This window comes from Protopterus annectens, chromosome 14.part0 (assembly GCF_019279795.1).
Source record: "Protopterus annectens isolate FY-2018-M chromosome 14.part0, PAN1.0, whole genome shotgun sequence".
Classification (NCBI taxonomy): Eukaryota; Metazoa; Chordata; order Ceratodontiformes; family Protopteridae; genus Protopterus; species Protopterus annectens.
This window is the reverse complement of record NC_056748.1, coordinates 290,716,226-290,729,775: the sequence shown is the minus strand read 5'-3', so window position 1 is coordinate 290,729,775 and position 13,550 is coordinate 290,716,226. Positions and strand designations below refer to the sequence as shown.

Here is a 13,550-nt window from a genome sequence, read left to right as displayed (position 1 = left end):
AAGTTCATTTGAAGAAGTAGACAAAAGCATTAATATAAAGGATTGTTTTGGAGTAAGCACTTGCCTCTTGGTCATTTTTCTCTCAGAAAAGAAAAACAGAAATCACTAAAAGACTGACAGATGCTAAATCCAACCTATGTTAATTAAAGAAAAGAATATATAAATATTAGAGGCTCATATATATTTTTAATCCAATACAAACTTTCTGCAAATCACAAATTACATTTTGATGACTGTAGATGCAAAAGATAAAAAAAAAAGAATACATGAGTGATTAAGCACCAGGCAAAACTTAATCATGAGTACCCCTTAAAATAAAGTATAAAAACAGGTGACTGAAGATTAATGATTAAAAACTGATGGGGTATTTTATAGCTGAACAAAACTCCGCTTATTGTAGGATTAATTGAATGACATAGCAGCCTAAGTCCTTGCATAGGTTCATAGGTTGGTACTAGGCTATTGGCCCTTAGCTATAACAATTCCCTGGCTATTTCTTCCCACAGTATTTACTTCCCTGGACCCTTGTCTAGCAGGACGACTGATGTGATCCCTAGGGTGAATTTCCTATCTCCCATCTAATCAAGGTTCCTTTTGAAGAGGACCAAAGAGGCACTCTGCTTGACATGTATGGGCAGTCTATTCCAGAGTCTGGGGAGTCTCTGGGTCAGGAACCTATCTCTCTAGCATGCTTTGTTCATTGTTATGACAAGGTTTAGATCCCTGGAGCATGTGTCTCTGAGGGATTGGGATTTCTTTAAGGGTAGCATGTCCAACAGCTCAGGGTTTGACATGGCCTTGTTTGTTAAGCTGAGATCGCCTCTGAGTAGACGATATGTGACAGAGTATAGGTGGAGTTTTTTTAGACGGTCAGCATAGGACAATTGCTTTAGGCCTTTGACTCTTTTAGTGAGGTATTTCTGCGGCCTTTCCAGTTGTTGCAGATGTCTTGAGAAGTACATAGCAAACAGGGCATTGTATTCTATAATGGGTCTAATGAGGGATGAGTAGAGTGGGACAATGGCCTCCTTTTTTTGGATGAAAAGCCCTTAGTGATGATGTGTGCAACACAGACGGATTTCCTGACTGTTGTGGCGATGTGGTTATCGAAGGTGAGACCACTGTTCACCTGTGTCCCTAAGTCTCTTAGCACACTTTCAGTATTTAGTGTACTGCCACCTGTGTGGTAATTTACGGGTACATATTTTTTCCCAAAGGGGATAACTATACATTTCTTGGCACTGAGCTTGAGTCCATGGCTCTGGCACTAGGCATCTGTTTTTGTAAGGCCCTTTTGTAGAATATCCACATCATTTGGGGATTCAATAATGGCTCCCAGTTTGCAGTCATCTGCGAACTTTCTTAGCCAGAGTCACTTAGTGTTGGCCTGTACTTCAGAGAAGTAGATGCCAAACAAGAGCGGTCCCAGGACTGAACCCTGAGGTACTCCACTTGTCACTTGTCTGGAGCTGGATTTGGAGTCGGCTACTTTTACAGTGTGGGTTCTGTCTGTAAGCCAGTTGGCAACCCATCGAGTGATATAGGGATTAATGCCCAGCTTAGCAAGTTTATCTATGACTCCAGAGTGGGGGATGGTGTTGAAGGCCTTGGCGAGGTCCAGATAGGCTGTGTGTACCACCTTACCCTTGTCCATGGCTCTGGAGACTGATTCAAAGAAATCAATCAGGTTCAGGAGACAAGATCGTCCCTTCACAAACCCAAACTGCATGGGGTCCAGTGTTTGAAGGTTGCCAGTGTCTTTGTTTATAAGTTCCATGATAATACGTTCCATGGCCTTGCAGATCAAGCTCGTCAGACTGATGGGGCGGTAGTTCCCTGGATGTAAGGTGGATCCCCCTTTTACAGTGGAATAACTGTAGCTGTGCACAACTCAGTGGGCACGAAGCCTGAGAAGAGACTTTGATTAAACATGACACTTAGGTGAGGTGCCAGTTCATTTTGTAGTTCATGTAGTACACAGCCTGGGATGTCGTCTGGTCCCATTGAATCTGTATTCTTAGCTTTGGAGACTGCGCTTTTTACCTGTGTGGCTGTTATTACCAGAATTTGGCAATCTTTCGGTATTGAGATGGGCCCTTTAGGGGGTGAGAGGGGGGGTGAAATTTACACTGAATCGATCTGCCAGGATATTGGCAATATCCTTGGGATCAGTAGATATATATATATATATATATAAAATGCCATTCTGTTGTAGAGAAACACAAAAATCCAGGCAGAGTGGCAAACCCAACTAGTCCAAGTGCAGTGACCTGGTAGCCAAAAAATGAAAGTAGAGCAAAGATAATCCAAGTTAAGATCTTTATTCACATCAAATGGACAAAAAGATATAACAAGCGCTTTCGCCCAGCTTAATGCTGAGCTTCCTCAAGTTAATTTCAAAAAAGCCAAATGGCCACATTAAATAGCCATTTCTAAATCACTAAATTGCTTAATTAGTTAAGCATTGCAATTCAGTATAACAACTGAATGATACAATTAAAGGAGAATGCAATTAAAAAACATCTCCAAGCCAAGGGTATCACTGAAAAGTAGTATGTTAAAAACTTGAACTGAATAAAACAGTGCCACAACCAAAAACAGGGTTAAATAAAAGAATGTCACTACAATAAAAATAAGATTACATTAAAGAACATTGAAAATGTTTAAGAATGTTAAACTAAGAGAATTTATTAGATAGTTTAAGAAAATATAAATATATTCTTGTATTATTAAAAAGTAATTACAATAATAAATATCTAAAAAACAGTTAAAAATGTATATATTTACAATGTGTAATGACACTGTCTAAAACCCAAAAACCTCACAAGCGTGCCATTTTGTTTTTAAGAACGCTGATGATATTGATGTTGTCATTCATGCCTGGGGGTCTATTGGTGTTCAGCCTTAGTTGCCAGAGAAGTTCTCTGTATTCCAAGGCTGTCTCCCAGTCACCCCCTCTGGCATCTGGCACCACTTGTTCTAAAACTAAAAACCTCAATTCATAGTTGGAGCATGTTAGGGAATGTTTAAAAAAGGCATTAGAATCTTTCTGTTTGGGAATATCATAAAAATGTTCATAGATTCTTTTTCTACGGCTCCTTTCAGTTTTGCCTATGTAGAAACCAGTACAGGCAGTACAATACCCTAAATAAACTACCCCTTTGCTTGCACAGTTAGTGGAACAGTTAGAGTTAAAAAGAGAATTCCTGGAGGGGATATATAAACTGGAGGCGTTGAGTATAGCAAAACATTGTTTGCAAGCTCCACATTTAAATGTGCCTGTTCGGGATGCCTGCGTGATTGCCAAAGAGTTAAATTTCCCTTCATGTAATTCTTTGAGATTAATATCTCTCTTTCTAGTAAACTTGGGAAAAGTAGGTATTACCGTCCTTAATTCTTCATGCAAAGTGAGAACTGGCCAATGTCTTTGAATAGCTTCTTCTATCTCTGTGGATTTGAGGCAATAAGTGTAAGTGAAACTATCATAAACTGTCTCCTCTTTGTTGCTGGTGACTATAGCACTAGGGAAATAAAGTGGGGTAAATTGTTCCCCTATTATCAATAACTTCCTGTGCTAAAGTGTTAACCAATGAAGCAGGGTACCCTCTTTCCATGAACAAAGACTTTAGAAATTTGATCTCCTGTAAAAAGTCGCCAAGAATGCTGGTCATTCTAGAATCCCTAATGAATTGTCCTTTAACAATGCCCTTTTTTTTATAAAAGGGATGGCCGCTTTTGAAATGTAAATAGGAAATGGAAAATGTGGGTTTCCTGTACAATTTAGATTGTAAGGAGCAGTTGTCTAAGTCTTTATATAGTGTGACATCCAAATAATGAAGTTCAATATCACTAATAGTATGTGTAAAGGACAAGAAATGGGTGGTGGAGTACGACATTAGCGTATAAGGATGCACAAGGGGCACCCATGGCTACCCCTTTTCTCTGTTTGTAAATTTCGCCATTGAAGAATATATAGTTGTTCTCTGACACTATTTCCATAAATTCAACCAAAAGGTTGGTTGTGTTGTTACTCAGGCCAGCTTTGGTGGTAAGAACTTCATTGAACCAAGCCAAGCCGACCAAGTGGGGAATACTTGGGAAGAGTTCAACTATATCAATGGTAACCAGAAGGAGCTCAGGTTTGCAACATGAGGGATCTATTCCCTTGAGGAAATCCCAAGAGCCTTTACATACATGTTGTAAGGAGCTACCAAGATGTTTAGTTGCAAAGTCTATAAATTTGCTAAGTGGTTCCGTTATACCACCTGCTCCATATACAATGGGCCAGAACTTTAATGTTTCTACCCCTTTGTGAATTTTAGGAATTCTGTTGTAGCTAAGAGCAGATCTGAGCATTGCCATTTAGATTCTTGACATAGCTTTAGAATGCTTTGTGGTTGCCTTTGGAATCTTTGGCAATTTTATTTTCGTAACTAGGTTTGAGGATTTTATGAGGGATCTCAGCTTCTTACTGAGGCTGGTAAGGGAGTTTTTTGCATCCTAGGATTTTCCTCTATTCTGCAACAGTTTCTTCCTTTTGTTGTAAAGTTTGTTTATGGCAAGGGACCACCAGAATGGCTTCCTTTTTTTGGAGGAGAGCATCTTGGTTCTATTGGGGATGGCACGATTCATGCATGGGTGGATGTGCTCATACCGTGCCTTAGTGTAGGATTAAGCAGTGGAACTTTCAGTTCCTGTCTGCATGAGTGTCATGAAGTTTGTTACTTCTGACTTGAGTAGCATGAAGTTGGCTTTGTACAAGTTTTTTACAGAGGTTTCCTTACTGGGTGGTGGGGGTGGGATGTGGCTCTCAAAGGTGATTAGCTTATGGTCAGACCTGACCAATGAGGGGGTGACCATAAGTGTGGAGCATCGATCCCATGTTGGTAATGACCAGGTCTGGGATATTGGAGCCCCTGGTGGGACTAAGGATTAGTTGATCCAGGGCATTGAAATTTATGAATTCCAAGAACCGTTAGGCAAAGGTGTTGGTACATGAGTAGTTTTGCCAGTTAATGGCAGGGTAGTTGAAATCACCCAGTATTAGGGTGTTTGGTTGTATCTTAATATTTTCCAGTATGTTTAGAAAGGTGTAGTGAGAATCTTGAGGCATGGTGGGGGATCTGTAGCAAGTTACAATTTGGATTGCAGTCTTACCTAGTGTAAGTTGCACCTGGAGAATTTCAGATGCATTGTGTTGGGCAACTACCCTGGTGTTGTGAATATCTTTGGTGAACATGGACACTCCTCCACCTTTAGTGCTTCGGTCCTGTTTTGGTGGCCAAAAAGTGTGGTAAGAGTTGTAGCCTGGTATTGCAGGGATGCTCTCTGGAGCCTTGAACCAGGTCTCAGTTACTGCACAGATATCAATATTCTCCATTTTTAGGAGTGCCTCAAGAGAGTGTATTTTGAGGTTTAGACTTCTAGCATTGAATAGCATTACCTTCAGATTTTGCATACTTGTACCTGTTACAGTAATGGTTTTGTCCTTTGATATTTGCCTAAAAAAAGGCACTATAGGGGTGGCAACCTGAATCCCAGGGGTGACAGGTGCAGACCATCTCTGGCAAAGAATTGTGGTCTGTCGGTCATGTCGTCCCAGGCAGACAGATACAGGGTCCCCTTTGAATGACACCAGAAGCTTAGCCAATTGTTGAAGTCAATCATTTTGTCCTGATACTGTTGTATCATTCTGGGCGAAGGCAGGATGCTACTCAGGGCTAGGGTTATACCTGCCAGAGCTCTTCCATCTCTCTTTTCATGTAGTCCAGGGAGGTATGTCTCGAGTCATTCACTCCAACATGGACAATGACAGAGTCATATTTGTACTTGTTATGGAGTGACTTGAGTGCATGCGTTATGTGGTGGATCCTAGCACCCGACTGGCAGCTGACTGCAATTTTCTCCTTGTTCAGCCTGGTGAGTGGGACATCAGTGTGCCTGACTATAGAGTCACCTATGACTAAAGTTTTGGGTATGTTGTTTTCCCTTAGGGGCTTTGTTGGGTGGCACACTGATGTTGTGAGCTATGTGACACTTTGGTTGTGACTGGTGTTTGTTTGCATTTCAACTTCAGAGGTCCTTGCTGCTTGGGCAGGTTACTGTTAAGGGCCTCCACATATGTGAGTTTAGTGTTGCTATGTGTGGGTGTTGGTGGTGTGGGTTTAGAAGGGCTGTGTTGCTTGAGGTGTAGTGCGAGTGTTAACCTTCTCCTTTTGACTGTCTAGCACAGTCTTGGGTGGAGAGAGCTTTAATTCCAGTTTGGCTATGTAAGTGCATCTCTCGCAGGTTATAGTTTTGGGTGGTAGGAGGACAGGGTTTTCTGTGTACATGAGGCAATTGCTGCATTGCTCCAGTATGCCCATATTCACCAGGTGGGCAGGAGAAATCATTGGAAGCTGATCCCTGGACATGCCTGGTTTGGTGCTTTTTTTTTTGTAAAGTACAAGAGCTGTTTTCCCTTACCTTAGAAAGGTGCTTTGCAATTATAGGCTGTTTAGTGCCTACAATTAATTTCTCCTTATTACCAAGGATAGTTGAGTGCTTGTATCAGTTCAAGACTTCCTAGTGCTTTCCAGCAGGTATTAGAGCAAGTGCTAGTCACAGGGATGCTTAAAGGCAAGATGAAAAAAAATGGTTTATCCTAAACGCTGCAGTGTGCACTAGAGGAGTTAGATGTGAAAGTAGGTAACTTAAGTTTTACCTGTCAAAAAAGTTAAGTTTTAGTGGAGAGTCACTATTTTTAAAACAGCAAGATAGATTGAAAGGGGGTGGTCACTTTTGTATTCTGGTACTATGGAATACAGTAGGATGGCCAATAAATTTAAATAGTTGAAGGGGAGTAATTTCACAAAATGATAATTTAGTGTTTACTCACACAAGCCAGTAAAACAGAGAGGAAATGAAATATATGGTCAAATTAACATAAGGGGAAGGCAACTAGACAGACAGTGGTGTTTAAGAACACTACAGTAACCGGGTTGGCAGGTGGGGGGGGGGGGGGGATTCTGCCTGACTCACAACAGACAGAGCTGTGGCCTCTTTTCAAGTTTTAATATGCAGTTAAAAGCAGAATACAAATAAAACACAAGGTAAATAAAACAAATCACAGTATTCAAAACAGAAAAAGGCAATAAAGTAATACAACAAATACAAAACAAACTAATCTTTCCCTCACAGCAAAGTGTAGCATAGTCTGGGTGATCCTTTCTAATAAAGCATACTTGCAGTTTGCCATTATCTTGACAAAGCTCATCCTTACAGTGCAGTAATACTCTTCTGGACTTAGCATTTATTAATATGTTTTAAATAAGTTCATCTATGGTATTATTTGTTTCTAGCAGAATGTTACTTCTGCTCAGCCTGAATGCAATACCCTTTCTATATATTCGATGATGCAGTTTGTAAATTACAATTATGATATTAGGAATGAAAGGCAGGTAATGACAATGCTGGCAGGTATAATTTACTGTACCACTTACCTGAAAAAATCAACCTTTCCCAGAGTAAAGTAATAATAGCATCTCTGTGTTAAGTCCCATACCATCAGTCAGGATCTGAATTTGAAGCTAGTAGTTCAACAGCAGCCATGTTTTTGTTGCTGATGCATAGCAGTAAATGTGATCAGAGTTGGGATTCAAATTCAGATCTTCGGGTAAGGTGACCCACGCTGTAAACTCTGGGATAAATCAATGAAGTACTTCAGGAATTATTGCTGGTTACAAATGAGAAAAATATTTTACTGTAAGGTTATTTTTGCATTAATGGATTTGTATGCACTGTTTATTCACTTTACATTGCAACATAGCAAGAGTTAACTAATGATTAAATTACTATGCTTTTTTCATGAATAAGTATTTGAGTAAAAAATGATTATAAAATCTGAAAATAACAGGCACAGCTTCCATAGAATTGCTTGAAAATATTGCAAAAACCCCATGAATTTTTTTTTTTTTTTGGAATTTTCCATTTCAATGAGTGTATAATGACATTTTTTATGTATAAGACTCAGTTTTTGCTTAAAAAATGAATATCAGATGCAGTCTTAAGAAAATGGCAGTTTGATTTAATTTTCTCCCCTCTTCTTTGCCTAAAATACTACCACATCAGCATTTCATTAAATATTCAGTGTTTTCCAAAGTTACTCTTGTGGGAAACTTGGGCTTGTTTGAGCAAAAAAGGCATTGCTACATTGTTTTCTCTGAAATATTATATCAGGAATCTACCATTGGCTGTTTGTTTAAATAATTTCCCAATTTCCCACATGGTTTCACATCCCAGCATATCCACCAGATGCAGATTAACAAGAATGTACTTTTCTACATAATTTGTCTGATATATATTTTAAATATTTCAAGTCTTTCATAGCATAAAGGTTCTCGAAACATCAGTGTCTACACAAGTTTATTATCCTTCTTTAGACTAGCACATGTGCATATGTGTGGGTGTGTGCGTGTGTGTGTGTGTGTGTGTGTGTGTGTGTGTGTGTGTGTGTGTGTGTGTGTGCGCGCGCACACATGTATTTGTGGCCAGAGCAGTCTAAACTGCCCCTCAGAGGGAAAAACGCAAATAAACAGGGAGAGATTTTATACAAATATAAGTGAAATGCTCTGCCATTGACTTTCCTGCTGCTGGTGCCTATCCCATGCAAAAAAATATTAAATAAGCATTTCCATCTGCTATTTGTTATTCTCTATATCCTTATGAGTTCAGTACTCTGGTGCAGAAAGTTGTACATTTCCTTTTTGTTCTGCAAAGACACCACACTGATATACAAAAGGTAGTGCTGCCATCAGCAGTGGTGATGACTTTGGAAGGATTAGTGTGCTGGGGCAGAAAAGTCAGTATCCAGAGGAAAATAGAAGTGAGTGCTCAATGCCTAGCTCTTCTGTTCCAGGCTAAGGGATAGTACTGCTATAAGCCTAACTGCTGCTGCAGACTATGAGGTGGAACAAGTAAAGTAAGAATAAAGTAAGGACGGACACTGACATCTGTTACAATCAAAGTACGGTTTCAAGCAGAGAGTTACAGTAAAAAGGAAAAGTTTCCTCTGGTCATCTAGACAGTTCTGTATTGGAATGCTTTGTGTCTCCTTTCTGCTTACTCCACTACTGATGTCTAGCGATGTCACCAGGTAGAAGTGGATCGCTTTCTGTTGATTCCTGTCAAGTATACAATGTTGGTATAAAGGAGGACAGAGGGAGAAAAACTGAGCACAAATCAAAGTCAAAGTAAACTTTATTGTCATTCCGAAATCACACAATTGCAAAAACTGAACGAAATTCTGTATCTCCAGACTCAATGTGCAGACAACATATAGACTATTTTCACAGACATTTACACATGTAACACCTGGCTATTACATCACAGACATGCAGGTAGACAGAATAATATTGCACATAATTAGAAACACATTTTAACACTTTTTATACTGAACGCTTACTTGCATGAGACTTTAGTATTCCACAGGTACTTGGTTAAGACATTGCATTGAACATTGCACAGAAAGAGACATTGAGTATTGCACAGTGAACATTAGAATATTGCACTATTGACCTTAGAGTATTGTACTATGGTTATGGTTAGTTTATGAATTTGCATGTATTGCACTGAAAGAAGAGATGTTTTACTGCATTGCTACAATGAAGGGGTGAATAAGTTCAGTAAAATTCCAAACTAGTTGGAAATTAAAATTGTGCTTTCTCAAGTCATTTGTTACTCCTGTACTGCAAAAACCTCCAGGTTCTATCATATTTTCCATTGCCTTATTAAGTACATAGTACAGTTGTGTAAGTACTGCTTATGCATAAGAGTAAATGATCCAGTTTCTTCAGTAAGTCAAAAGGCATGCCTTCAACCCCTGAACAAATTCATGAGATTAGTGAGTACTTTTGTAGGAACAGTTTACTATGCTGGAAAATGATCGGTAAGGCTTTGTGGTATTTAGTGCTTGTTTCTGCTTATTATATCATTATAAGAGGAACTATCAGCTGCAATGCTTGATGTTCTTCAGTCTCATGGCTGCAGTTGCCAGAGTATGCCAGCAACGCCATATCACTGCCTTATACAAATTATTCTTACTCTCTCTCACTCCATGTGTATCTTTACACACACACACACATACACACACACACACACACACACACACACGTATGTAGGTGTTGTAAGCGTGTATGCGTGTGTGTGTGTGTGTGTGTGTGTGTGTGTGTGTGTGTGTGTGTGTGTGTGTGTGTGTGTGTGTGCATATGTGTCATGTATATATAAACATATAAAGACATAGATCTATATCTAATTTATATATATCTATGTATCTATACAGTATATACATACCTTACACACACACACAAGAGGCACTCATTCTCACATATACACAAGCATATAATATATCTTTATTGACCCTCTTTAAAAATTAATGGGCAGGATTCACGAAGGCTTGCATGGAGTGTAAGAGACGTGCAACACTCCATGCAAGCCTCGCGATCCAGGAACAGCCCTAAACTCCGTGTAAGAGACCAGCTAAAATGTCTCTTACACGGACTGGGCGTGGACATGCTAAATACCTCACTTGCAGCCGAAAGGTATGCAAATGAGGTATATTAGCGATCCACGAAGCAGAAACCAGTCCGTGTAAGAGACGTTTTAGCTGCAGAAATGTACTCAGTTGACAACTGAGTACGTTTCTGCAAATTCCACAATGGAGCCATGTCAGCTCCAAAAAAAGGGTGCATATGACTCAGGCAGCATGCCAATGGCCAAATATGTGGCCATTGGCAATGTAACCCGATGCCAAAATATTAAAAATATATATTTTTTTTTCGGCGATCGCCGATGTTTAAACCCAGCGCAGCCCTGCGCAAACGGGCTGCGCTGTATAAAAACATAAAAAAGAAGGTTATAAACCCACAAATGTGGGTTTCATGCAATACATGGAATGACAATGCAGGAACCAGCAGACCAAAAACAACATGGCCACTGTGTAGTGGTTGCTAAGGGGGGAAGCTGAGTCTAAGACATGTAACTAAGCATTAGTAGGCAATCTCATGTAAATGAGGGTTAGGATACTGAATCTCACAGTCACATAGCAAATGAGCACAGTCTGAGTAGTGTAAGAGCTACATAAGGGGGAGGAATAGAGTAGGAGATAGGAATTTGACATCACAGGGGAATGGTAGAAAGAAATGCAGTTCATTGGAGGCCAGTGTAACATGACAGATGACAGACACAGATCATGGAAAAAGGTGTGCCACTAGATAAGTCATGGAAAGTCAAGAAATAGAAGGTGTACACTGTTACTTATACCAAAGTTTCTTGCTGGGCGTGCATGCACATGTGTGCACGCCATGAAGCTCGAGTAGGGCAGTGTGTGCGCGTGTAAGGCAGACTGAGCATGTGGGAGCATGTTGGAGATGTTTAATACTGTTTGCGTGGGTGTGCGCGCATGTAGGGCAGGCTGAGTATATTGGAGGCTGTTGGCAGACGTGTAACAGTGTTTGCGCGGGTGTACGCGAGTTTTAACCCGAATAAGTAGATTCTGAACCATGTAAGCATGTGTGCGCACATGTAAGCCACTGTGAGCGTGTTTCTGATGGTATGCACGTTGCTCCCCCCTGAGGAAACAGAGAGGAAAAAGGAAGCAATATAATTAATAGGAAGCTAGCAGGGATAACTGCTGAAGCTAGCAGGTGAAAACAATTAGAAACAGGCAATTACACAGGCAGAATAGTAGCCCAGCCCAGCACTAAAAACTCTTCAAACAGTAGTGCAGGATGTTTCTCTTAAGAGACACTGCAAGACAGGAGTAAGCTAATAGAAGTGAAAACTGAAAAAGCTTCACTCAGAGCAGAAATGTTAGGGGCTGCCATAGCTGTCATAATGAGACATAGGCGACTTGCTGAGGGTGGTGACAATGCAGATGGTGCCAGACAACCCACAGTGAGGAGAAGGAGAAGAGTGTACAGGCCCAGGGTCACCTACCACGGGTTACATGAGCTGGAGATAGTAGAGTGCTATAGAGTGGACAGAGAGCTCCTGCAGCAAACTGTTGAGCTGTGCAGGCCACGCCTCACACACAGAACCAACAGAGGGGAACCCATCCCAGTGGAAACCAAGGTATGTGTTGGCCTAAGAATACTAGCAACAGGTACCTTCCAGAGACCAACTGGCGATATGATGGGGATATCACAGGCATCAGCCTCCAGGGTATTGCACCAGTTCCTGGATGCCATGTCAGCACATGTCGGTGATCATGTATATTTCCCCAATGCCCATGAGGTATTGGCCAGCAATATGCATCTCTTCCATCAAATAGTGGAATACCCTGAGGTAGTGGGTGCAATAGACTGCACGCACATACGCATCAAAGCACCAGCCGGTGAGCGGGGTAGGGCCTACATTAACCGCAAGGGCTTCCCCTCCATCAACTGCCAGGTCATGTGTGATGCCCAGGGCATAGTAATGAATGTGTGTGCTGGCTGCCCTGGGAGTTACCACGATTCCCACATCTGGCATTTGACGCAGCTGTACCAGACATTTGCCAATGGGGACATCCCACACGGACACCTAGTGGGGGATGCAGGTTATGCACTGGAGCCATGGCTGATGACACCCATCAGAAACGCACACACACCTGAACAGGAAAGCCATAATGAGGCACACGCACAAACACGTAATGTAATAGAGTGTGTGTTTGGGCTGCTCAAGTCACGGTTCCGGTGTCTGGACACATCTGGTGGAGGCTTGCAGTACACACCAACTACATGTACCCAAATTGTCATGGTATGTGCTATTCTACATAATATGATCTTGCGAAAACAGCTGCAGCAGGACCAGCATAGGGCCGGGTCAAACAGCCCCCCACCATTGCCAAGGCCATCACAGGCAGAGAGTGACTCGGAGGAGGAACAACCTGAGCCTGCCCCAGTAGGCAGAAGGAGGTGTGCCCAGTATGCCCTGGCCTTGGCAAAGAGGCAACACATAGCACATACACTGGCTCAGTAGGAACCCTGGGAATGATACCCCCTCTGACTCACTCAAATAATAACACGGATGCCTAAAATAACATGACCTGCTCACAAACATGTACAGGGAAGTGTAATATGCGCATCCGACAGAGGCAGCCCTGCAGCACCACCTGAGGCATGAATGCCATGTGTTAAGTAATGCAACACCATGTACTATATGCACACATGAGCACCCTGACTAACATCCACCCTCACCAAGCATGAACCCACAAAATGATGATGGGATGATCAAGTTCAATAACTGGCTGAAGTAATGCAGTTAGTCAAAGGGGAGCCAATGTGTTTCAGGTTGGGAAGACATGCGGAGCATGACATGATGCACCACCTGCTAGGGGTGGCGTGCACCTATCATGCCATGCCCCATGGATACTGGCAAAGGCTGTCAGTACCCACAGCATGCCCTGAATAGGTAAGTATCAAAACACAAACCCACCTTCATAGGTTCTACAAGGGATAGGAACCTAGATGTAATACTACCCAATGACAGATGTCTAAACAGCAAGATGTGTGCAGTGTAAACACACACAGTAT

The 13,550-nt window shown here is 41.4% G+C and overlaps 1 protein-coding gene across 9 annotated transcripts in view; it reads right to left on the bottom strand.

Moving 5' to 3' along the window:
- Positions 1-13,550, bottom strand: part of CHST15 (carbohydrate sulfotransferase 15) — a 966,917-nt gene that overhangs the window by 332,267 nt on the left and 621,100 nt on the right. For all 9 annotated transcript variants that reach the window (XM_044056008.1, XM_044056009.1, XM_044056010.1 and 6 more), the window contains one exon: positions 7,482-7,714. The gene's annotated coding sequence lies outside the window, so the exon portion shown is untranslated. The remainder of the gene's footprint in view (positions 1-7,481; positions 7,715-13,550) is intronic.